Source organism: Plectropomus leopardus, chromosome 3, assembly GCF_026936395.1.
Source record: "Plectropomus leopardus strain MGB_pleo_1.0 chromosome 3, ASM2693639v1, whole genome shotgun sequence".
Classification (NCBI taxonomy): domain Eukaryota; kingdom Metazoa; phylum Chordata; class Actinopteri; order Perciformes; family Serranidae; genus Plectropomus; species Plectropomus leopardus.
The window spans coordinates 14,918,042-14,944,180 of NC_142178.1; the positions used below are offsets into that span (position 1 = coordinate 14,918,042).

At 40.5% G+C, this 26,139-nt stretch overlaps 1 protein-coding gene across 5 annotated transcripts in view; it reads right to left on the reverse strand.

Annotated features, from left to right (window-relative positions):
* add3a (adducin 3 (gamma) a) overlaps positions 1–26,139 on the reverse strand; it is a 118,142-nt gene that overhangs the window by 80,829 nt on the left and 11,174 nt on the right. Inside the window, exon 2 of one of the 5 annotated variants that reach the window (XM_042484713.2) lies at positions 17,035–17,072. The gene's annotated coding sequence lies outside the window, so the exon portion shown is untranslated. Of the gene's footprint in view, positions 1–2,713; positions 3,020–17,034; positions 17,073–26,139 lie in introns of those variants that run through there. The other 4 variants (XM_088075691.1, XM_042484712.2, XM_088075692.1 and 1 more) reach the window with 4 other exon arrangements.

A 26,139-nucleotide genomic window follows, 5' to 3' on the forward strand; every position in this document is an offset into this window, starting at 1 on the left:
AAGTGTATTGCACCTCAGTCTGTAAAGCAAGACCATTAGCATTAGCAATTGCACTTGAAATAAACATGCATATTGTTTTCTCGTAAAGTATTTTGAGACATTTTGAAAAGTGTGATTGTCTATTTTCAGCTACAACAAGATCCAACATACTCATTCATTAAAGCCAAAAAAAAAAAAAATGTTTTACGTAATCTTAACATTTAAAAAATTTAAAATCCATAAATCTCAGTGTCCAATGGATTGGGTGCTGGACCAAAGAAACATATTATTTTATTAAATTTCTACTTACAACACAACCTTACACATTCTCTTAGTATTAAGCTTGCCTATTATTTAAGTATTATTATTGATGATATTCTCAAAGAAACTCTACTTTAAGCAATGTTTATCCAGAAGAAGACGAGGGCTGGGATGATATGTTTATTTCCCAATTTCAATCACAAGTCTTGGGTACTGATTCGATACAGCGCCACAGTATCACTATTGACCGCCATATATTGATTTTCTATCTTTTTTTACTCAATAAAATGGGTACAATATTATTTCATTGTAAAGCTGCATGCAGTGCATTGATTCCCTCAGCCTTTTGCCCCATTCTTGCTCTTTTTTTTTTTTTTTTTTACATTTATCAGACAATATTTATGACAAGAATTCGCAAGATAGCGCACCCTGCAGTCCCACCACCCAACTTTCCATCGCTAGGAGACTATGTTACAGGAGATTGGACAGATGCTCAAAAGACGGACCTTCAATAGCGGCTGTAGCAAGTAAAATTCAGGCAGCGCAAGCCCAGGCGCTAGGGATCACAACAGGCTGGGTCTAAACTTTGTAACAGCAGCAACAGAAAGTTTGCTCATCCTGCAAAGAGATTGCACTGACCGTGTCTGATTTCCCATTGGAGCAGTTGAAGGTCCATATCCTCGGAACAACTGTCAATTTCTGCTTTGTTGCTTTGGCTTTGTTTTTCTTAAAACAGGTAAGGTGTTACGTTACTCACAGATTTCCACAATAAAAGTGGGAACTTCTTTCCACCTCTGCATTTGATTGAAATTGATTCAGGCAAGAAAAATGATTAAAAATAGTAGTAAAAGAAAATATTGCAAAACTTAAGCCAATCCATTTTTTCCCACCTCAAGTATAGATAGTTAAGAAAGTGTGTGTGTGATGGGGTCACTGCCCTCAGGAGGCAGCACCATGGACGCAGGTGTCAGTTTCACTTATGTGAATCCATCAGACGTCATCACTTCACCGCTGACAAGACAAACTTGACAGCAAGTCAGCCTTCATTTTCCAGCAGCTGAGAAATTATTTCAGCTGTGGTTGTCAGGAAGACTGGTGAGATGACAAGTAGAAAGACATGAGCAAATATACACACTTTGGAGCGTTAATTCTAATATGGACACGGCAGTGACATGTTGAAGCTTTGTTATTACACATCAGTGCACAGGATCAGTTTGTTGCAATGTGGGATGGTTTTACTGCAATAAAATTTGGTATTAGAGAACATTTTACCTCTCCTTAAAAACAAAAGCAGCACAAATAAGACTAAACTTGACCCTTAATATTCCTACTTCATTGCCTAATCTAACAAACGATTACAGTTTACTGTCAGATAAAATGAACAGCGGATGGGAAAATTGTGGCTACATTCGCATGGTGTACAGATTTTTGTGCTGCATCCTCTGTAGAGGTTTAAGCAGAAATCAAAAACAAGTAGAAAAACTCTATAACCTGAAGGCCTAGAATGCAAACCTCAATCACACCAAACACCCCAAGCAACAGAAAAATTGAACAAAGTGAAGTGTCTATAAGCAGCACATTCAGGGCCTGTTAACAGATAACATGGGCAAAAGAGCAACAGAACTGCAGACTTTCCCATCACTCTGTTGATTATTCAACCATGAAAGGAACCCTTTCATAGGAACACCCAGAAAACAACAGCCAGAAATAGAAACAAGCAGCGCCCAACAGCTTCTTATCGCTGCTTCGTCAATGGTAAACAAACACCTATGAAAAGACTGGCTTAAGCACTTGACTGTATCACTCCACCTTTCCCTTGGGGGTTAAAGAATGGGAGAGTAGCCATCAGACACATTAGAAATAGCAAACCTTTATGAAAAGTTAGAACAGGTGAAGGACTATTTACAGGTAACAGCTCATCTCCTATCAATGTGGCCCACATGCATAAGACCCAGCCCCCTTTCTTTTAACTGCAAGCACATGAACCTACCCCCCGCCATCAACCCACTAAGCATGCTGACACTTGAGAGGGCGGCACCTCTCTTTTGCACACAGAAAGCCATCTGAGGCCCATTCACAGCTCCCAGCTCTATTCTTCTCCAAATTAAAAGCAATCTGAAAAGGAGGGAAGAGGCCTTCTGCTTTTCCTTTAGCATGAAGCAACCAAAGCAAAAAAAGAAAACTCTTCTATTCTCACCAACCAGAAGTTTCTAATGTAGACTGAACTTGTCTTGAATGAGACACCAAGAAAAATAAAAAATCATGCCTCAAGGACTGAAAGCAACGTGCAAGTTTATCACAGATCCATGTGCTGTCAGCTCTAGGAAATGTCATAGTCGCACAGAGACAACTAGAGTAGACAGCAGTGAGATAGCAGCCTGGATGGTGAACACAGGATCTATTATATCAGTCACAGAACACACACGGAGAAGCACACAATGAGCGAGCATTGTAAAGAAACTGCACTACAAACCTGCTGGACGGCCAATTACAGTTAAACTGCTGCCTCCGAGCCTCCCTCTTCAGTTGTGATCCACCTGCACTGCAGCGAGTCCTCTGTCTGTGCTGCGCTTTCTCTTTAACACGCCTCTCCCATTGTAGCTGAGTGCAGTGTAAAACTGTTGCTCCGGCTGCCCTCTTTCCTCCACGCTCCTCCCACAGTATCTCCCCTTTTTTCTGCCTTTAGTGCTCTCCCTTCCCCAGTAAAGCTCTGCTAAATCTGGTCCTGTGCACAGAGAAACACTGAAACAACTTATCTGCTGCAGGAGCTGCAGAGCACTAACCAGCATGCAGAGAGAGGGAGGAAGAGTGTGAAATCAGTGAGTGATGGAGGTAGGGGGTAGAAGAGGGGAGAGAAGGGGGAGGGTCAAACCTGATTTAAATTCACGTACACAAGCATGCAGGACTGAGATCACAGTGTCATTTGCCCTCTGAATGCTTTCGTTATCATTTGCGAAAAAAAAAAAAGCAAAAACATTTTCTGTAATTAAACACTTCTTGGCTTTATAGCCTCTATCTCTATTCTCACTGTCTTATCCGCCCTTGTTTTCTTTTGAGATCAAACTTTTAATTCAATTTTTTCCTCTGCTGCACTCAAGCTACATTTTCCAAAGTCCTTGGTGAGGCAAAAACAAAAGAAATGCTAGTTTCTTTCAGCAACGTCTGACAAGAGAGCCTCTACTGCTTTCCCTCCACTGAGAGGGTTCCTCCCTCCCCATTACTCCTCTAAAAGACATCCAGCACTTTCCCTGATAGCAGCTTAACAACCTCTTCATGTGAGGAATCTCACCTCCACACAAAAGAGTTTGGGGGGAGACTGACCAAAACAAAGAAAGAAGGGAGGGACTGGTATTTAGGAATTGGGGAATCTTGGTGAAACATCAAGACGCTGAATATTTTGTGAGGTTTTTTTGTGTGCTTGTAGAGTTTCAGAACAAGCAAGTAAGCCAAACAATGCACCGTCCTTTAAAGGAATAGCTTGAGTTTTAGGAAATACCCGTATTCATTACATTGCTTTGGATAAGTCCACACTAATACATTTTTGTCTTAAAATGGTACCATAAAAACATAAAGCAGCTTCTCAACTCTGCAGCTGATTCCTTCTTTACAGAAAATATTACTGAGAAAAAGCAAGACCGGAGATTTCTTTCTCTGGATGACGGGGAACTGTTACTGAAAGTATCACATGAGTATAACCCGGTCAGTGTAGTGGAAATGATAGATTGGGAGAAGCTGCAAAGCAAATATGGGGATGTTTTAGAGCGGTACCGGTAGCACTGGTTCTAGCATTGTGCTGTGTAAAAATGCCACCAGACACCACAGAGACTGGGATACCAAAAGGATCAAAGGCCGGTATTATTTCACTGGAGAAGTTTTGATGCTACTTGGTACTGGGTTATTTTGGTCAATAACTTAGATAGTTCCAGTATGCCTTGGTACTACAATAGGAAGCCATGGCAATGGGAAATGTGACGTTACCTACAAAAAATGGATGAAATCATAAAGGTGTGTTGGCCCTAATGTTTAGGGTGCACGTCTTGACTAATGAGACTCAACTGGAAAGCGAATGCAGGCGTCTCATCATTTTTAAAGGTCTCACTTTCTGCCTGACGAGGCTAAAACCCAACTCCTAAGTTTTCAAACTATAACAGGGTCAGCAGCATTTTAAGGGTCTCAGTTTAATGTGCTCCACAACACTAAAATAGGGTGGACGCTAGATGTAAACAAAGCAACAGTTGGACATTTCAAAACAAAAATGTATTGGTGTGGATGAAGCCTGAGAGAGAGATCAGAAACATTATATCACAGTCAAGCCCTTAAGCTCAATATGAAGGGAGAGTCAGCAAGCAGTTAGCCTAGCTTAGCATAAAGAGGGAAACAGATAGCTTGTAAAAACAGTCAGGCACAAAATACCCCATAATTCAGTGAACTGTTGTTTTTACACTTTGGTTTTTGTATCAATTTAAAAAAAAAAAAACACTACATATCAAGTAAATCAGTGTTTTTTAGAGGTGCAGGTAGGCAGATATTTTTTACCTTTGGAGCCAGACTGGCTGTTTCCCCCCTTTTCAAGTTTTTATGCCAAGCTAAGCTAACTGCCTGCTGGCTCCAGCTTCATATTTACTGTACTGCACTGCAGAGAGGTATCAATCTCCTCATTTTACTCTCAACAAGAAAGTGAGTAAATTATTTTTCCTAACTGTCTAACTCCAGAACAAGCAAACAAGCTCAGGAACACATATGCCTAGTAAAAGGTTAAATGCTGCATGTTGATGAGTATTGTAGAAACTATATATACCTACGGCAGCCCACAGCTAATTAATATGCTTTGGTGTTGTCACACAGTTTTGGTTAGGTCAATTTGTTAACAGGGGTGATAATAAGGAGAGGCCGGGGGAATGACATTAAATTAGCATGTGAAAGGATCCCTCAGTGCTCACACTGGTGAGGCTGTCCACACAAAGTTCAACTGAGGAAGCATCTTCGCATCTATTCTCCCCACATCCCCAAACAACTCTTAACACACAGGCTTTATGAACATCATTTCATTGTTGGGTTTCCATCTGATTATGAGAAGATTTAAATTGAGGAGGATCTTTTTCCAGGAGGCTTTATATTTCTCAGAACTGTTTTGAAGAATTTAAATAGGCATTGATGGAAATTTAACTCCCCTAATGTAAAGAAATGGTTGGTGTGTGCAATTTATGGTCAGCAAGAGCAACAAACAAATCTTAAATGAATTTTTAATTACCACTTCCTTGAAAACGCTTCCATTTAGAGGGTAAAAGCTCAGCTTTACTGCTGACTAGCACAGACACAAGGCAGACAATAATTATAGGAAGTAAAAATACATATACGACAGAAGAAGCAAGTGAGCCAGCTGAGCCTAAATCAATTCAGAATCAATTATTCAGGCTGAGAGAGTGGGATTACGGGGAGACACACTCTGGCCAAGCTACTGTATACGCAGCTGTCAATCTCTAAATGGCAGGGATTCCCTGCTCACTCTGCTTGTCTGTGTGGCGAGTGTGGTTTTGTTTGTCAAACTACGTCTAGTACGGGAGGATAAATCCCTCGTCAGGGCTGAAAGCAGTGAATCTCCCACACTGGAAACTATTTAGCTGTGGTGTGTTGAAGCTGCGCTGGAATAAACGGCATCCTCAGTGTTGTCAGAAATAATTTGTAGCTGACAGCTAATGGCTCATGTTAGCAGAAAAATCTCAAAACCTGCATAGCCCTGATGGTGTGACATATTATATAAAAAACATTTCAAACTTGCATTTATTAAAGAACAAGCACCACATGCACTCTCACGCTGTCCCTGCAGCTCTCTCAGACTGTGCATACCTGTCCCAGAATAAACCTCGCCCTCTGGCCTCCCGCTGGATGCCTGGTCTAACATTAGCACATATTTGAGTGAAATGTGCAGGGGCCTGGCAGTCTCTGTGGGTTAAAAAGGGATGCATGTCTAGATTATTTATGAGCGGATTGCTAGTTGTAACTTTCTACAATAACCTCCTGTAAGGAGAAGAAGGAAGAAGATGGAGTGCACTTTGTAAATGGCAGAGGGTGTATGCACACTGTGTGTTAATAAGTACGCATAGGTAGGTAATTATGTAGCTCAAGCAGGGCAGGATGAGCTCTAAAGTCAACATGAAGTTGTAAATCTGTGCAGGCTGTGTACATATGATTGGCGCATACCTTCATACATAATTAATTATCAAATTGTTAAGCGCTTGTCTGTCAGTATCTTTCCATGAATACATCCTGACATAAGAAAGCTCAACTCAGCACTGCCGACTTTAAACCTCTGAGCGTGAAGACATATCAACAGCAACAGATGGATTAGCTGTATTTGCATTCAAAATAAGTAATAACAGAGCAGCCGGCCTTTTTAAGGGAGGCATATGTCATTTTCCCCCAGTTGTTTTTTAGATGTATTCCCCTCTTTACTTTTGGCATACTGACATTGTATGACAGCGTCCCATCTGGAGCCACCATTCTTGAAATTCTTTCCACTATTACAAGTGACAAATATGTTTTTCCTAATAAAAACACAACTAAGTACACATCCAGGAGCAGCAGAGAAAGCAAAACCCGCAGAGCTGCAGCATCAACAAGACTAAAATAATACAATAGTTGTTTTTTTTAATGGAACAAAATGTGCCTAAAATCAGATCAAGTGGCTAAAAAAAAAAATAATAATTTATCTGCTCAGAATCCAACTCTGTACATGCACAGTGAATAAACACTTCCTACTCCCTGCATACACGAGAGGATAGCGGAGCAACGTAACTGCTGATGCAAGCTCAAATCCCCTAAAAAACCCAGAGGAAGTGCAGGGATTCACCTGCAGAGGTCTATTGGCGTGATTCCAGCATCGCAAATAAAGCGTGCATGTGGAGTAGAGTGAAACTAATGCCAGAGAGAAGGGTTTGTACCACAGTGACTGACTGTCCTTCTTGTATAGAAATATGAGCCATAAAGGCAAGCCAGAAAGGCTTCACGGCAGCTACAGTGGCGAATCTTGTGTGTGTTGGACTTGGTAATAAAATGCTGGAATGATTTCAGAGAGAATAGTGGAACTACATGTATTATTTATCAGACTCCTTCAGGAGTCTATGCAGTTACTTTGATCACAACTCTACATATTAACAAAATAGGAAATTCAATAAATAATTCATGACTGTAATAGTCATACTTTATAATAACGAAACCGGACAAAATGGCCCCAAGCACACAGCTTTATTAATCATCTAGATTTATTTGTCCTTGTTTATTCAAACAATTGGGGCGGCTCAAGTCCCGAGGCGACCTCTCCTCACAGTGGGGTGTGGAGACTCTTGGCCTATTTGCAGCGGGGAGCAGGGGGTTCTCTTTAACTCTCCATGTTGACTGTAACGCCATGTGACAGAGGTAAACACGGTGTTTCAGCTAATGAGTCCATGTCTGACACAAGGTCAGGAGGTGCTCATTATGGTGAGAATGCACTCTGGGTCAGGACTGCAGTTTCACCTTGCGATAGTTAGAACATGTTTGCAACTTAAACTAAGTAATCTAATTCTTAAAATAGTGATGAAGGCTGTGCTGTTTAAAACTGACCTCGCATCACACCTTTTACCCTTTTGCAAAGAAAGAAACACTGGAAGCTTCACAGCATAATAATGTCAGGTTTACCAAAAGCATGAAAGTCATGTACCTACAACAGGCTGAAAAATGTAAAAATTTCAACCTAATCGTTCGGTGCAGTCTAGAGGGAGCAGTTAAGACATAGAATCTCACACATCTGACAGGGGGGGTTCAGGCTGTGAGAGCCCCTCGTCAACAGGAGGCCCGGGCTTGGAGTCTGCCTGACTCCAGTTGAGACAGCGAGGGAGAGATCCAGACAAACACAGCTCGCTGCCAAGCATCGTTACTTACAACACCCACTCCACTCCACAGCACATTTCCACTGCCGGCTGCCAGATTCAGTAATGATGATATTAGATACAAAAAACAAACCCCTTTGTGAAATAATAAAAGAAAAAAATCTCTCCTGCTGAGCAAATAAAATTAATTTGGGATGAGCTATTGGAAAGAAAAGGGTTTGGACGTTTTCAGAGTGTTTTTGTGCATTTGGACAGAATGACTAAAGGGTGCAAATATGTTGAATCATTGTGAGTAACAATGTGTAATGGTGGCTGTCAGTATGCTCTAAATTCTTAAAGTTTTGGATGTGCAGCTAATAAAATAAAGCAGACTCATGTTTTGATGGTGTATTTTTATGACAGCTATGATGACCATAGTTATGAAATTCTCCATGTGGACCCTCTATGAGCAGAGCTGAGCCACAGTAATCAGAGCAAATAATGTGTAGCGTTTTTTTATCACCAGCTCCAGGGGTGTGAGCTTTCCTATTTAGCACTTGGGCCAATCAGGAACAAGATGTGTGATCCTTCATGTGTCAACTTTCTTTGACCACAAATATATTTTCTGAAAAGCACTTAACTTCTAGACAAACCTGTGCACGGGTAGGAGATCTAGAAGTGAAGTAAATGCAGCACTAGCTTGATTTGCATGATCAGACATCCTGGTCCTCCTCAGAGATCCTGAGGCAATGCTCGCCCCATTACACGTTGTTACACGTTGTGTTAAAAAAAATCTGGTTAAGTCAAGTAAAGTTACACTTGTACCCAAAATATAAATGTGATTCTCTAATTTACACTGATAAAACTAGTATTTCTGCCCACAAAGGCCTTGGATGAAACTCATCTAAGGGCCCTGACACACCAAGTTGACAGCCTACAGACAGTCAATGACGGACCATCGGTGAGCATCTGTCGTCCTACTTTTCAGTGTGTCCAATTGGTGCCAGTCATGACTTGTCTGCTTTTTTGGGGGGATTTTTTGGGCCGATTCAGCAAGCTGGATTGCCGTTCAGAGTGAAATCACTCTGACTGGCAGTTCAGTTCGGGGCACAAGAAGGTAAACAGAAGTGAGGGAAGAAAAAATTGCTAATATCAAGAAGGAATGAGATTGAAACAAACTTGTGAGATTAGGTCAGATTATGTTTGTAGCCGTATAGCTTTTTAGCAGAAAACAGCTTGTAATAGTTTGTGTCATTTTGTTTGTGCTGTTGGCTGGCACACATTAAGTGTCATTAGTTCTATCAGCACCAGGTTGTGCTGTTAGTGTGCTAACTAGCATATTTAATCCATCCTTTTGGTTCTCCAGTTTCCCTTTTAAATGACAAGTGCAGACAAGTTATTAGCCTTCTGGCATGGATTCATTTTGTCTCATGCAGGTGCAAAACGCACATGCTGGTTGGCTGTCGATTTTAGTCTTTGCGGTACAACTTTTTGTGACGCAGGTTCTTTCATGTCAGTTTGGGGTGTGTGGGTCTTAACATGATAAACACAGACAACACCGAAATGATTTGGGGAATTTAAGGTTCATCACACACACAAAAATGACCATTTTCTCTTTTAAGACTGACCTGAACACTGTCAGGTCATGTCAGCCTTTAGCCACAGAGTGTTGAACTGCAACACTCCCGTCTCCTCGTCCTCCCTTTCCTGCAAGTCCATTTTCTCTCCTAGTGTCATGAGGAGGCTCTAATGAATCAGCCTATTGAGCTGGGCAGAACTGCACACAGGCTTTGACACTGCCAAAGTGTGTGTGTGTGTGTGTGTGTGTGTGTGTGTGTGTGCGTGTGTGCAAATGAGAAAGAGAGATTGTGTGTGTTGCGGTCCAACTTTCCCAGCCTCCCAGAACACAAAGCTGTCGTTTGTGGTCTCTCAGCACTACAAAAGCCCCACAGGCCACCAGAGCTGAAAGTGAAAGTGTGTGTTTCTGACCGTATATGCTTACACATGTATGTTTCTGCCACGTATGTCTGCACATGTCCTGTAAATGAGAAATACACTTTTTTTTTTTTTACATGTGTGCATGTGGTCAAGATGTGGCCACATGCAACCCGTCTGCATTTTACTGGGATGCACCAAATGATTACATCATTTGGCCCAGAACCAGTCAAACACAAACTCGACCACAAAACTGTGGCGCACGGTCAGACGGTCATAAAGCTAAAGATATACAATGGCTACAACAAGACCAGAACTCCATCTCAGACCATGACACAACTTCAAACGGAGGCCTACAAATCATATCAAATGTGGCTGTAAAACACAAACCAAATACAGTACACATGTAACAGACACAAACACACACTAACCAAACTCCCCCTCTGGCTGCTGTCATAACTGATGAGTCACAGAAGAGACAGCTGTTATTTATCAGGGAAACACCCAATCTGATTATAATTAAAACAGTTTGTTACTACATGTCAGTCTCGGAGAGACGGCTTTTGATTAATATCAATGCACACGGTCCCCACAAATCACCACCAAGTGTGTGGGTGTGTGTACAAAGAGGAGTTGGACAGTGTGAGCATGACCGTTTCCAGATCCATCTCTGTCTAACCATGCTGTACATGCTAAGCAAAACAAAAATACAAATTTAAACAGTTACATTCGTAATTTAAAATTTCAATGCTTGCGTAATACCTCTATAAATTTGATACAATGGACAGGTCTAATGAGAATTAAGTTGTAATAAGCTGAAGCCTTGTTATGCTAGAGGGCTGGGTTGAACATCATTAAACCATTATCCGTGTCAGATGTGCCCAGCCTTTCATGATTTACACCAAAGAATCTCCCTAAAAGTCCAAGAACAGCACGCCTTTTATTATTTCCATCCTCTATAAAAAACCCGTCACTTTGGCTGGATGCCTGAAGTTTTTTTTATGTTTCTATATCACGGCCTGTGTGCCCACCAACAGCTGCCCAACTCTTATTTTTTTTTTTAAAAAAAAAAGCTAATTCAAAACCTCCTTTGTCTGCAGAATCTCCCAGTCATCTCCAAACTGACACCAGCTTAGCATGTGTGTGTTGACTTGTCTGAGTATGTGAGTGAGAGACAAAAACATGTCTAACTCGTGATACGTCTGTGGGAGGGAAGAAGAAACTGTAACTGTACACATACAATATGTGTGCACAAATCCTCAGCTGCACCCATCTTTCAGAAGTGAAGCTCAGACGTTTATCGCCATAAAATGCAAACCAGCAATTATTTAAATTATAGTTTAAAACCAAACTATATATTCATAAAAGAGTATCAAATAGCAGTGTATTGCCAAATAGGAATGTGCATATTTAGTCAACTAAATTTTGCTAAGTCAGTTAAACTTATTAAAATTATTATTATTTTATGTGACCACTCCCCCCCAAATGAAATGCCAGCACATTCCTCTAAGGAATGTTGTTTTCGATAAATGTTGTGTTTGTTTTTTTAAAATTGTGTTGTTTTGAAGCATAATATGTCATGTTCATATGACACAGTGCAAAGTGCCACATATTATAGCAGTATTTAAAATACAATTTGGTTATTTTAAATGTGATTAATGATTTCAAATGGCTCTTACAATATGACCATATAGATTAAATTTCACTCTTTGTTCTGAGTGTTTTCATACTAAGTTTAAAACTTTAGTGGAAATGTCAGGGAAATTAGTCAATAGGGTCATTCCTGCTGTCAAATAAAATAATGTATGAAAAACATTCAAATAGACAAGTACATGCAAATAGAAATCCAGAAAAGGTTCAGTTGAATATCAGGTATATTCAGGGTCCTCTCTGTCTGGAACTAAATGGGGTTAAATAAAGTGGGCCATCAGTACTGAACGCATGTATCTTTCTGCATGTAAGTGTCATGTACTAAGACTACAAATACTGAAAATACATTGATATGTTGGCACAATTTATAGTATAATTAGTATTTCTGTGCTTTCTTTTCAATATGTTACATAGCAAATGTCAAGAGGTACGTCTGAAAAGCTTCATCTGTTTTTCATTTATAGCAAGACTTTTAAAAAAAAGTTTGATATCAGTACCTGTTAATATGAGGAAAAATATCACCACACAAACCATATTTGTGCACTACTAAAAAAAAAAAAAAAAAAAAATCAAGATAATTTCAACTGGCAAAGGAATTTCCATCATCACACATCCCTAATGGATTTACCAAACTCTGCCGCATATGTGTGTTTACACAGAGACAGTTATGTGGGCGGCTGGTGTGTGTAGTTTGTACCGTCCGGGAGATAAGAGCAGCTGTGATGCCATCCAGATGACTGGAAAGAAGACAGCAGGCAGCCAGCATCAGCGCCAAGTCAAACCAGCATCTCAGGTCACAGAGCTGATCAGCTTCACTAAGTATTCAACATGAGAGACTGATCTGTGGAGATGGAAGCCTGGAGGGTTTCTTTCTTGCTACCGTCACTGCTTCCAAACTGCCAGGACCAATAACAAAAGGTAAGTTACTGTGAGGACGGGTAGATCACAACAAGCCACTGAACTCATATTTCTTCTGTATAAACGACATTACTAGCAGGTGCAGACATCAGCGGGGCGAGGCAGCCAGGACTGAGCTGCATGCTGAGGCATTTAACAAAGTCAGAAGAGGAGGGCAAACGGAGATGGCTGACGTCCCTTTACTGTCCTGCTGAGCAGAGGACAGCTTGTCTTACAGACTGAAAGAGACAGAGAGGAGGAGCAAATATGGAAAGTGTAAGGACTGAAAAAAAAAGAGAAGAGACGGAAGAAAGACAAACCAAGGACTAACAGAGAAAGACGATGACCAGTGGAAAGTTTGGACCGTAGCTTCCAGAAAACGGTTTAGCAATCATGTGGTTTTATATCTCTGTTCTCCTCCTACGTATTTTTACTTGGCCTCAACTTGTATTTTCAGCCTTCCTTGAAGTGCAGACACCCTCTAAACCCCTAATAACGCCTACGCCTTCCTTTTATTCCCCTCGTTGTGCCTCTGTTACCTGGTTACATGGACACCATGGCTACTCTATGTGATGCAAAGGGTTTCGCCCTTTCACTGTCTCTACCATAGACATTAGTCATGAAAGACTTGCTAACAGGGATGATAAGCTACCAAGTAAGAGAAAGAAAGGACTTGTGATGTTATTTGAGAATTATTATTTAAAGCTGCTATGAGCAATATTTTTAAGTTAACAATGGATAATATGTGTAATGTGAAAGGGGTTTCTTCCATGGACATTAAGCGGTTACCTGCAGTTATTTGAAGCATTTTAGCGTCTTTCAGCACAATGTGTTGGTTTTAAAGCCCACAACTTAACTTTTTTACCACTCTTATTGGGGTCATTTAAAAAAGTTTAAATAAACCCACTGTCTGCATGCCCAACACCCAAAGGCAGACATAGAAAGCTAATGATAGATGGTGAACATAGTGATGGATCCTCAGGAGTTGGTAGAGACCAGAAACAGAACTTAAAAAGAGTACTGGACTTGCATTCGCCAGCCTAACACAAACTTGACATCACATGAATGCTAATGTTACTCCATGTCTGCTCACTGTGTATATAAGTATTTGTTTGTTTATTTACATTTATACTTTGCCCATGTCAACTTTATAATGTAATAATATGTCAATTTTGTGTTTCAAGCTTGTTGTGCTGCACACAAGTGGGCAAAAAAATCCGTTAATGTAGCTTTAAAGAGAGAGTAAAGGCAGAAAGATCGACTCGACTATAATCTCACAACTCAGTCTCATTATTACTAGACACTGCCAACATACCAAAGGCCAACATGCTCAATTCAATTCAGTTGTGTGTATCACTTCTGAACTGTGCTATCAGTGTAGTCTAAACCAAATCACAGAAATCACTACGAAACTCATTAAGGGATTACATCAACAGCTGTTAATCCACTTTCTATTGTGGTGTAATTTATAAATGGAGCATTAGGTGCTTAGCCAGATGGCTTAGCTGTCGTTTTGTAAATGTCAAACATGTCAGAGTAAAAAAAACTGTCAGCTCCAGGAGGAACTGCGCGGCAGAGTCCTTGTTGATAATTACACTGACTCAAAACAACATCAGCTTTAGTTATAAAATCTAAAACACACTCATGTCCATTTCCATTTGAGACATGCTATCAATAAGAACAACAAAATATATGCAATATGTGTATTTAAAAAAATCACAGCAGAATCAGTTTGGGTTTGGATTAGATCAGGTAGCACAGGTCAAGTGCATCAATGTATATTGATGCAAGTGCTTAATGGAGCCAATGAGAAAATTTTTATACCACTTGAAAAATCCTGTGATTCCTGCACAATATTTTCACCTTGATATTGATATTGCAGTGATATTGTAGTGTTAACTTTTTGTGTTATCCACCTGCTGCTCCGTCTGTATCCAGAGTACCCTCTGTGCTCCAAGAGTGGTGCAATAAATAACCGAATGGTATACATTCTAATAACGCTCCTACTGACAGTCCAGCTCCAAAAATGGAAAATCAACACGTGGCAGCAGATGTTTTAAAAGTGGCGGACCACCACAATTAGATTAATATGTGGGAATTCCAGCTTTGTGTCTCCGAAAGACATGCAAAGTGGCCCACCAGCATCATGGCGTGTGCAATACCATTCAGCATACTGATCTAAATATAAAGCATAGTATTATCAGTGAGCAGGAGCCGCAGCAGTTATCAGAGAGACACACTAATAGAATCTTGAAAACAACTAAAGCTTTCAGCAGCTAAACCTGGTGAGGGTTCAGATGGTCCCGCACATGGATAAAGTACCCAGATATGAGGACAACTGTCGCCCCGCTCAGTCTGCAGCGATATTCTGAGAGGTATCTGACACATTATGAAACACGTCAGCGAGCAGAGCTGCATTGTTTTTTGCCGCCTGACCTCGCAAGCCCTGAACCCGACAGATCTGCCAAATTGGGACTGTGAGGATAGGAGAGATGCTCTAAGAGTATCTGACAGAGAAGGAGGGAGAGTGGGAGGGTAAGATAAGGCTGAGGCAGCGAGACTGAGAGGGAAGACAGGTAAGAGACACAGACAGAGGAGGGATTCTTATGTCCCTAGGAACACATTGTTTGACAGTTGGAAATGAACATGCTGACACTACAGAGAGAACTAACACAAGAGACAAGACAGGTGGAGACAGTCAAGTACAAAGAGAAATTAGGGAGGGAAAAAGTGAAGACATAAGAGTCACACAGAGAGAACAGAGAGGCCAAAAAAAAAAGATAACTAAAAAATAAACTAAAGCAGGCAGGGGGTGCTGAAACAAACGAGATTACCTCTGCAGAGACGTGAATTTGAATTAAGAGGGAAAGGCAGCTTTTCGCAAAAAGCGGAAATGAATCACAACAGCTGTGACCTGTGCAGTCATGTGCGGCAAAAACTATTCAATTCTCAACAGTGAAATAAACAGGTATTCTACTATGGAGCTGGTATGGTGGACTAAAAGCAAGGAACAATAGGTTCAGCTTTAAAGATGTTGAAATTAAAGACTGACAAATGAAAGTGTTAGGCAGAAGAAATGTGAATGAAAATTAAAGCTTTACTTCAGCCAGCAAAAGTGCCAGTGAAGTGTACTGAAACTGTCAAACCTTTGCAACACTGCACCTTTTTCAATGGCTACAGCTGTCACTGCCATCAGGAGGTGTTGTGGCATAGTGGCACTTGACATACCTTGCCTTCAGTAGGCAATCCAACTGTAGAAGTATTATGAACTAGCACGTGCACAGACTCTTAATGTATGTTGTGCTTAGAAGTAAAATTACTACCTTGTGGTTGTACGCTTCTGCGTACCAGTCAAGTTTATCTTTCAGTTTACATCCATGTCTGTAAACATAGATGCTCCACACACATCTTCACCCCCGCTGCACAGAAGATCTATAAAATCAGCACAGTTTCACCAAATGTCTCCCCTTCAGTTCCTGAGTTATGATGTTGAGTAATGGCCAGGAAAGTGTTTCTGTAGAACGTTGTGATGTCACAGTGAAGTTGACCTTTTGGATAATAAATGTCATCACTTAATCATTTCAATTGTTTTGACATTTCTGTGGAATTTTGTTATAATTAGTCTATGAATCCCTGAGTTGTGGCCCAAACATGTTTTGTGAGGTCACAGTGACCTTGATCTTTGACCTTTGACCACCAAAATCTAGTCTGTTCTTTCAGCCCAAGTGGATGTTTCTGCCAAATTTGAGGAAATTCCCTCTAGGCAGTCTTGAGATATCAGGTTCACAGGAATGAGACAGACAACCCAAAAAGTAACGCCTACGGCCACAGCTTTCACCGGCACGGAGACATAAAATCTGTCCCCCAAAACATCACAATTACATTGCAAGTTCCACAAAAATCACCAAAACCAAATCACATACTGCACTTTTCCCTCTTTCCATGACCTACTGACAAAATTAATGAGCCAGAAAGTTTTGGCGATCTCAGAAATATAATTGTACCATGCACCATGGAAAACAACGCGTGAGAGGTGCACCAAACAACATCCTGGTTAGTTTTCCTGAACACAAGGAGGCAAAGGAGCAAGGGAGACATAAAAAGAGAGAAAGACCTGTCACTCTTTCCTTCACAGGATCACTTCCAGCACAGTAAAATGTCTGGCCAGAAGCAGTTTGTAAGCTTACCACAGACCAAAGTCGAAAAGAGCTCGCTATAATTCTCAATTTACCTTCTGTGTCCTTGGGAAAACCGAGGAGGAGGGCGGAGGCGTTTGGATGTCAGACCAAAACTTCAGTCAACACTACATTTCAGACTTATTTTCCATTTTATTTCCCATCAACTGTGAGTTGTTATGGCGTGAAATAATACTCAAAACTGTGCAGTGCTGTTAATGCAATCAACAGGTGTTTTAAAAGGCTTGAGCAGAAGCTGAAATGGTGCATGTGGATTTTGAAATTCTTACCTCTCAGGGGACTGCTGGAGATCACAACGCCTCGCCAACTAGGACAAAAACAAACAAATATGCATTATTACTTTTTGCATCCAAGTTTTCAGGAGGCTGTTACAGCTATCTGCTGAAACTCTGAGCCACATCGTGTGCCTGAGGTAAAGAAATCTCTCACGATTAAAGGCACACATTCATCTGCTTTAAATATTATTATCTGTTGTGGGTTTTTTTCAAGTCTGTAATGCAAGGATACAAAACCAAAAATTTGCCAAGAATGAGTGAAATAAAAACCTGAAATTAAAAGGAAGACAGCTAACACAACAAAGCCAGAGACCTTTTCATTATCCGTGAAAACTCTGTATGCTCTGTAATTCCACATATTTGACATGCTTAAAAAATCTAATAAAAAAGAAGTTATCCATGTCTTCTTATGACTACAGATTCAAATACAAAGCAGCAGTCCTATTCTGGGATACAGCAGACTCTATAACTAACCAACGTCTTTACAAAGGCAACATTAAATGCCCGTCCTCTCTTAAAGCATTTCCGGGAGAAAAGACTCTCTTGAGATTACAATGTGTTTCAAGTGTTGCATTTACTTTCATTAGGCTCTCCCCGCAGTCTCTACATTACAGGAACCTCTACCATCTCTGGATGTGGCTCAATTACTGTCCATTCCCATGTGCTTGCACTGGTGAGTTCTCACGTGAGTGTAAAGGCTTCAGTGTGTGTGTTCCTCGGTCACAGTGGTCAGCAGTTTCCACTGCGGAGAGTGGTACTGTACTGGTGGCCACCCCGAGCGGCAGGCGGCCCGAGGGACTGATGGTCATCTCTGTCATCTGCACAAACACCAACTGTGTAAACACCAGGGAGCACGGCTCGCCATAGGAGAACACGAGAGCTATTGATAGTATGTGAGATGTGTTATTGCTGAAGGTGCTGCGCCTGCATTCCATTATAATGGTAATTGGTTACTGGGAATTTTGGGATTGGCCCAAAAAAAACAAAAAAACAAAAAATATTTCAAATCTACAGGGCTGGGTATTGTTGAAAAAATTATAGTACCAGTACCCTTAACGTGATACCGATATTAGTGCAGTACTTCACTCGATACCCATCATGTGAATGGAAGCATTCAGCTGTATAAAATTCCACCACTAATCCACCCCTACCCAATGATTTTTACATGACTACATTTTCAAAGTGCTCAAGTTATTGAGATATTTATCCGCATTTTGTGCATTTATCAGATGCCACAAGCCTGTAGTATAGCCATATTTTTGAACGTTTTGTTGACATCTCAGCACGCTGAACCGCCATCTTTGTCAAATACACTGCGCTCGACTTCAGTATATCACAGACTGTATGGGTTGTAGCTGCTGCAGTGGTGGGCACAAACATGCTTGTGTTGACTGGCTACAAGCAAAACCATACAAATGGTAATATGAATACAAAAGGGATCAAATGCATTTGACTGGAGAAGGTCCAGTATTACTTAGTACTGGGTTATTTTGTTCAATATCTTAAAAGGTATTGAGTACAGACACGCAGCCCTATAAATCTATAATAGAATGACAGAAAAATGAGTCAAGAGAGCAATCTGTGCGGTCACAAATGATAAGGTGACTGTATGACTCCACAGGACTCACATTAGTTTGTATTTAGAAGAACAGCTAAGAGCTGAATCTTGCATGAGTTTGTACAGTTAAGATTATGTAACTGTGGCCATGATGACTGGAAGTGTTAGTTACTTCTGGGAGTTGTGTGAGATGTTGGAGAGCGAGTGAAAATCCCCAGATGGCAGAGCAGTTGTGGAAACACACTTCTGTCCAGGTTGGCTGAATGAACAGGAATTGAAACCACCTGCTGAATCTGGCGCTGATGTTTTTTGTGTTAGTGGAGGTGCAGAAAATGAATTTTCCGTCAGGTGTGGAATGACAATGAGAAGTGTGAGAAGCATGAAGCAGGACTGCATTCTTTCATAGCTCAGATCTAGCTAGCCTTATAAAAAAGCATTAAGAAGCCAGCAGTTTCAACACAGATTTGGACGACCAATTCTGCTTAGATCTCAGTTTGGTTATCTCTGCACCCACCTGCCTAGATCCAGTGGAGATGGACAGCGGTTCAAACTGATGGACGGGCACCAGGAGATGAAAAATGAATGCGTCCTCCTCAGCTGAGCTTTAATGTTAGCTAGCTCATTGCAGCTTGGTCAGCTAGCAGTAAATGCACACTTTCTTATGCACAGTGATGCAGTTTGGTGGGTGCCATGTAGAAAATAGTTCATAGATGATTTGACAGGTTTTTTGGACAGACACATTGCGTGGTGTGGGCGAGTGGGGGCTGGCATAGATGGCACCACAAGCCAAGTGCCATCTATTTCCATTATATTTCAGAGAAAACACATCTCTATGGCCAAGATCTCCAACACTTGCCCACTCATGACTAAACAATCTAGACTGATAAATAGCATTACAGGTAAAAGGGAAAATATGTATTTCTGATTTTGGGGTGAACTGTCCCTTTAAAATCTTTATTTCCCAGTAATCATTAAACCATCATAAACACATTGGTGTCACAGCCTGTAGTCCGGACATTAGCCCCATGACCGGGCTCAAGCCACAGTCAGCAGCATTAATAACCTCTACAAGAGTTACTAGAACAACCACAATGAATTGTGCTTCACGTCATTAACTAAGCCGGACACTGCACTTGACATACTAATTATTTTTTCCTTGGGCGAGATGCAGAGAGACAAGGAAAACCAGCACAGTTACATAACAACCTTTTCTGCTGACCACTGTGCTGGATGTGACTGACCAGCTACACAACACGGCTCCCTTCGGCCTCATTATATAAAATCCAGACAAAACCAAAGTTATTTTTAAAAAATCGTTGCCTTAGCCATATTAGGGAGGGTGAGGTCACTTCTGAAAGCACCACAAGACCTTAAACAAGTGACCCCACGTTATAAACAAAAAAAGCCTAGGGATGAGACGAGAGCGGACTTTGCTTTCTGACTTGTTAGTTTTGCGACTATTACACAACAGTCTGAACATCTCGTTAATCTGATTCTGTCAAACAGGTTTAGAGAGACGATGTGAGATCTGCAGTGTCCAGTCTGTTCAGTTCAGTCACTCGCTGATGGCGTGATGGCTGGAGACTTAATTCAGAGGTATGAAGAGGATGACAGGTGATCCTTTCTCTGCTGCTGAGCTGATTTGTGGAACTTGTGACTTTGAAATTTAATGAGGATAAGTAAGTGCGATGAGGAGACGGACGAGCAAACATCAGAGCAGAGGTCAAATTCTGAACTGACTGGAAAAACAATTTTGTTGATCCTAAAGCCAAAGCAGGTGTGACTTAGAATTTATGTTCACATCAGTTGCAGAGGCAGATGGCAGATAAGACAGTCTGTCAGGACTCTGCTCATTCAGCAGGAAACTTCAGCAGATGATATTTTGTCAAATGTTGTTCGGGTGTGAAAATCAACCCATTTATCTAGGTAATCAAACATGGGCATGACAACAAGTCACCATGACAGTTTAATGAGGCAATAGCTGCAAACAAGTGATGGCAAGCCTGCTTTTATTTTTTTTTCCTTGGTTTCAATTTGATGCGATGCAGCACCAGCTAGTGGGTCAAATCATTTACAAAGTAAATACGTTTCAATTTGAGCAGACACTACAGAGGGTAACAGAGAGAAGAATTTCAACCCGGTAGCAGCAGCTTTACAGATGGTGTGATTCTGTCTGTGCTGCTGTCCACTCCAAAAGCCCCCTAATCTGACTACTGTTGACTCTGCTTTATACAGTCGTGTGCGTGTGTGTGCAACTCTAAGCAACTACTATACTGCCCATTAATGTCAGGTTATATAGGCAGCTCAAAGATATACTATATACAGGATTTTCCGAAAAAACAATGTATAGACTTGCACAGAAATATCTCCTCTCAATCATCACTTATGACCCATTGCATGTTTGTGTCAGTAATTTGTCTGCAGAGACTATACCCTCCGACTCTATTTTATTATTTTTTTCTTTTTTTTTTGGTGTCCGGGACATTTATGGGTGTGTACTCACAAAGTGCTTAGGTGAAGTCTGGACTTTATAAAAAGATGGTGACCTGGTGTCAGACCATGAGCAGCAGTCACCCAAGAGACACAGCGCAGAAAAAATGCAAATGTAGTGCCACAAAACACCAAATGAAAGTGAATTTGGGGATGGTTTTAACTTTTTCTTTATCTTTGGCTTTTGAGCATGTTTACAAACAGTAACTGACAAACTTGCATATAACTTTAACTGCCGGTATAGATGAGTAACTTTTTAAACCTCCAACAAATGAGTAAATGCCGAAAATGACTAGAAAGGCAAATAGCTTAACAATGAACAACTAAATCAAGATGCATTCAAAATGAAATGTAATGTGTAATCATAAAATCTTCTGACAGAAAGTAATTGGTTTCCTTGAAACTATGGTCCTAGCCTTATTCATCCCAGTACAAAAATATGCAAATTGACTTAAAGTCGAGGTTCAGACGTAGGCTCAACAAAGTAATATACAGTAACCTCACTGTATGGTTGGAATTGCTTTTTAAGTCAGTTATCCGTCCATTCCTCCTGCACCTGTGGCTGCAGAAACTGGGCTATTGTCTGCATGTCAAATTTGAAAATTGACTCCACAGCTGATGGAAGCCACAGGTGTGAGGTGAATTTGGGGGATCTTATCTTGCAGTAATTTCACTGGAGAGATCAGCAGCACAAAGCAATACTGAAGTAGTATACACACAGCTGCTCGGGTCCGGAATCACTGCACACAGGCATGCACATATGAATACATGCATGTGCAAACATGCAGACGCCCAAACAGTGAATGTCATGTAATTATTAAATTTGAGCTCTGGCACACACATCAGGGGTGGACATGTACAATATAATCTATTTCAGGACACTTCATGTTCACTTTATAGTGCTAACAAAATCATTTCACAAGGGGGAACCCCCCCACCATAAACAAACATAAAGCCAGATTTAAAGCCCTGCAGCCTTTATCGAGATATTTATCCACTGAGTGACAGTCAATTAAACTAGTACACAGTCTTGGAGAGTTTGTCTTACGGATGGAAACTGAAGGCAAACCAGAAGTAAAGGTCAAGGATAAATATTGCAAATGTATAAAACTTTTAATAAAATAAAGAAGAGCTTCGTGAGCTCATTCATTTGAAATTGATCTTTCGAACCAGAATTTATTTCTTCAGCGGTAGTGATACCCTTCTAGTAACAATAGCATTGCACATATTCATCAACACACACACTCACAAACAGACCCCAGCCCAGCATGAACCTCTCCATCCCAGACAACTACATGATAATCCAATTTGGACAATTAAACATCATACACAACTACACAATGCTAATCTTGTCTATTGTTTTGGTAAGATGACAATGTCCTGCTCTCCCCCTCAGGTCGATCTGTGTTCAGTGCTGGCAGCCAGCCGCTCTCTACAAAGTCTTTCTGAACAGATCACCCAGACAGCTGTATTAACAGGAAGAGAGCCTCGCTGAAAGATGAGTTCAGGCAGAGTACATGACATGACTTGCCTGGAAACAGCCCCATTAAACACTCACTTTTGTTTTCATTTGTTTTATTAGTAATAACAATTTGAAAATTTGATACGCTACTAATCCACGCGAGACATGCGTTCCTCTTCAGGGGGTCAGGGGTCGTGTTTATCTGTGATACGGACTTTGTACTTTGCTCAGAGGCACTTTTACTGCTACTACTACTCTGCTGGGCAGTGTTGAAGGATGCCACCACCCATCATGCTGCCAAAAATTGTCGGAAAGAACAATTATGTTTACTTCTGAGACACAAGTTTTGTAAGTGTTACTGTGACTCTTGATTGCCATAAAAAATCCTTTACATTCACATAAAGTCATTAATTTAACATGTGTTAGAGAAAAGATTGTTAAAGGTACCACGTGGTGTTTTTTATAAGCAAAGAAAAAAGCTTGTTCCCCTCATTTACTCACAAAACTTAACAGATGTTTTGTTTTGCAGCGACTATGGCTAAAGAAACTGCTGCAGAAAATAAGGTCATACTGTAACCGGCTGAATGGCTTTCAGACAATCCAAGCAACCAAATAGGTCCAATGTTAGTTTGAATCAATCTAATGTTTCTTTAAACATGGACTACTGGTATTCCAACCCACAAACTGGCAAGGTTAAGCAGTATCTGGTGCCCATGAACTTGAATTGGCCTCTCAAAAGCAAACCTGCTGCCAGTTCCAAGAATCAGGAAATGTAAAATGATCCTAAGAATGATCAATATGACTAAACACCACACAAGTAAATAGTAATACTTATTTTAAGTTGCCCCTATGTGGCTATTTTTCCGACCTTGACATCATCCTTCAAAATTCACCAAAACATAAACCATGTTTGAACCTAACAATCACTGAACCTCCTACCTAGAAATAACCTAGAATTAACCGTGTCAACAAAAGAATCAAATATGGCCTGACTCATTTTATGTTCTCTTGAAGGAATAGTTCGACATTGTGTGAAATTATTTACTTTCTTGCAGAAAGTTTGACAAGAAGAACGATACCACTCAGTCTGTATGCTAAATGTTAAGCTATAGAGCCTGGAGACCGTTAACTGGGCAGAAATACTGGAAAACAAGAAAATAATTGTAACACAGGAGGCCTTTATTTTTGGTCTGGCACTCCTGGTTCTGTCCAAAAGTAACAAAAGCACAGCCGAGAAATAGTCGCAGAATTAATCCCTCATAAACTCCCAATTTATTGTTCCGTGAACTTTTGTTTTGTATAAATTAAACAAGTAATAACTAGAGAATAAAGAGTGTATTGATTCACGCATGCAAATAAATGATTTTCTTAATTAAATAAATTATTAATATTGCAAATACAAATGTGACTTTTGTTATCCTACTAGAATAATAAAATCAACTGCTGTGTCAGTCCACTACATATAATTTCCTGCAACAAAAAAATGTTTGAGGTGATATGAACACACTCATTTGCAGTTGAAAAAAGGTAATAAATCGCAAAACTATGTTGATATATGTCGTCGCAATACTCAGCACATTTGTAATAAACAGTTAAAATTACAGTAACATTGTATTGTGACCTAAGTATCGTAATAATATCAGGGAGCCTCTCGTGATTCTCACCACTAATATTCATCACTCTAATGCAAATCTACTGTATTAAACCCAGCCGGGGCTCCGACTGCAGTTATGCACTAACAATGAATGCACTTAAAGAAACAGACAGCTCTGTTCCCAATGTCGCAGAATGTCATCGCAGCAATTACTAACTTAACTTCTTACCAACAATTATTCTCTTTAGTTCATTGTGGGGACATTTTGGACTTGAAAAACCTATAACATACACTCAGTAACACAGACACAAACACTGCAAGCCTATGTGTCATTTTTTCCTCTTATTGTCACGTCCCAGAGGCCATTAAGCACATTTTTTTCCAGAACACTAGAATGAGGCTCAAACTGATGACATCATCTTTAGGACACCACCACCACAGTCCCTTTGACCACAAGCTGAATGACATCACTCGTACAACTTATAAACAACAACTCTTGTTGGCCCGTAAATGGCACAGAAACATGGTGATATCACATGGCCTTGTGTCTGTCTAACTTTCCACTCGAAGCGTATCAGTGACCGTCCTGGAAGGACAGAACAAAAGATGGGTCCTATCCAGTGATTTCCTCAGCTGAGGTAAAGGAAATACAGCCTTCCTATACTTCCCATCCTGCGACAAGAGTCAAAGACATGTGACACGACACCACGCACATCTGACAGGGTATCTCTCCCCGACTCCGACCAGATACATCCTCAGTGGAAACTGCAAGTTTTTGTGTGTACGTGGGCAGTGATCCATCAAGGGGGGAACCGATAAGGCCGAAAGAGTGTTTGTCACGAGAATATGTTTTGAAATGCTTAATGGAAAACAATATATAAAACAACTTAAATAAAATATAGAAGCAGTCACTGGCAGGAGTTTACTTTGGGGGCTTCCTATCAAAATAAACTAAAGATTAAAACAATCGCTGTCCTGTTACATTACATATTTGTATTACTGTATTGATTACAGCAGAATAATTCATCAATTTAATGCATTAATCCATGTCTGTCAAATGCAGAAAATAAATGGCAATTTGAACTTCTGGTATCTACTTGTCTACTTGACACTTACAGGTGATGTTTCAGCTACCTAAAAATTGTTAAATTTATGTTTTCAGTCGATTTTAATGGTCTGATAAATGTGTTGTACTTTTCTCAAAGTATTTAATCATGTTAGGGTGGGGTTGCATTGCCATTTGAATGGACAGGATGTAATGCAACATTGCTCCTTGAGTAACTGAAACTGGTGACAGACAGGGAACACTGGGTGTGACGGGGCGCAATCTGCAATCAGACAATCAGCTTGTTCATTTCTGCTCAGCCTCAGCAGATTCTCCTCTGTAAACACTGAGAAAGTAATATAAAGACTGAGCTGTGGAGGATGAGTGACAGGTGGGAGAAGAGACAGATGGAGAGGCTGGGTGCTGTACCTGCGCTGCAACACAACACACACACATACACACACACACATACATACATACATGAATGTGTATTTTCAACCCTTTGACAATAGATTCTGGAGGAATTCTGAATTAAAAATGTAATGTTATAGCTTAAAATAAATAAAACCTTAGTTTTACTGTTCATATAAAAAAGCACCAACAAATTATCTTACTGTAAGAAGAGAAATATTTACAATGCATAAAACAAATATTCAAACTAAACCGAGGAGAGCACGACTGGTTGCACACCGAATGTACACACAAAAACACATCAATTTGTGTACTGTGCACTCAAATAAACACACACTGGCGGCTCGTGATGCCCAAGGGGGCTACTGAGCAGAATGCAACATGCGTCACTAATGACATGCGTCGGCCCTCCAGCAGAGGCGAAGCTCAGCGTTGTCAACAACAGTTCGGTGTGAAGACAAACTGTTTTTGTATGTACATTAGAGTGGTTTGTGTAGCAGAAACATTGACCTGATTACAGCCTGAGGTGAGGTCACAGC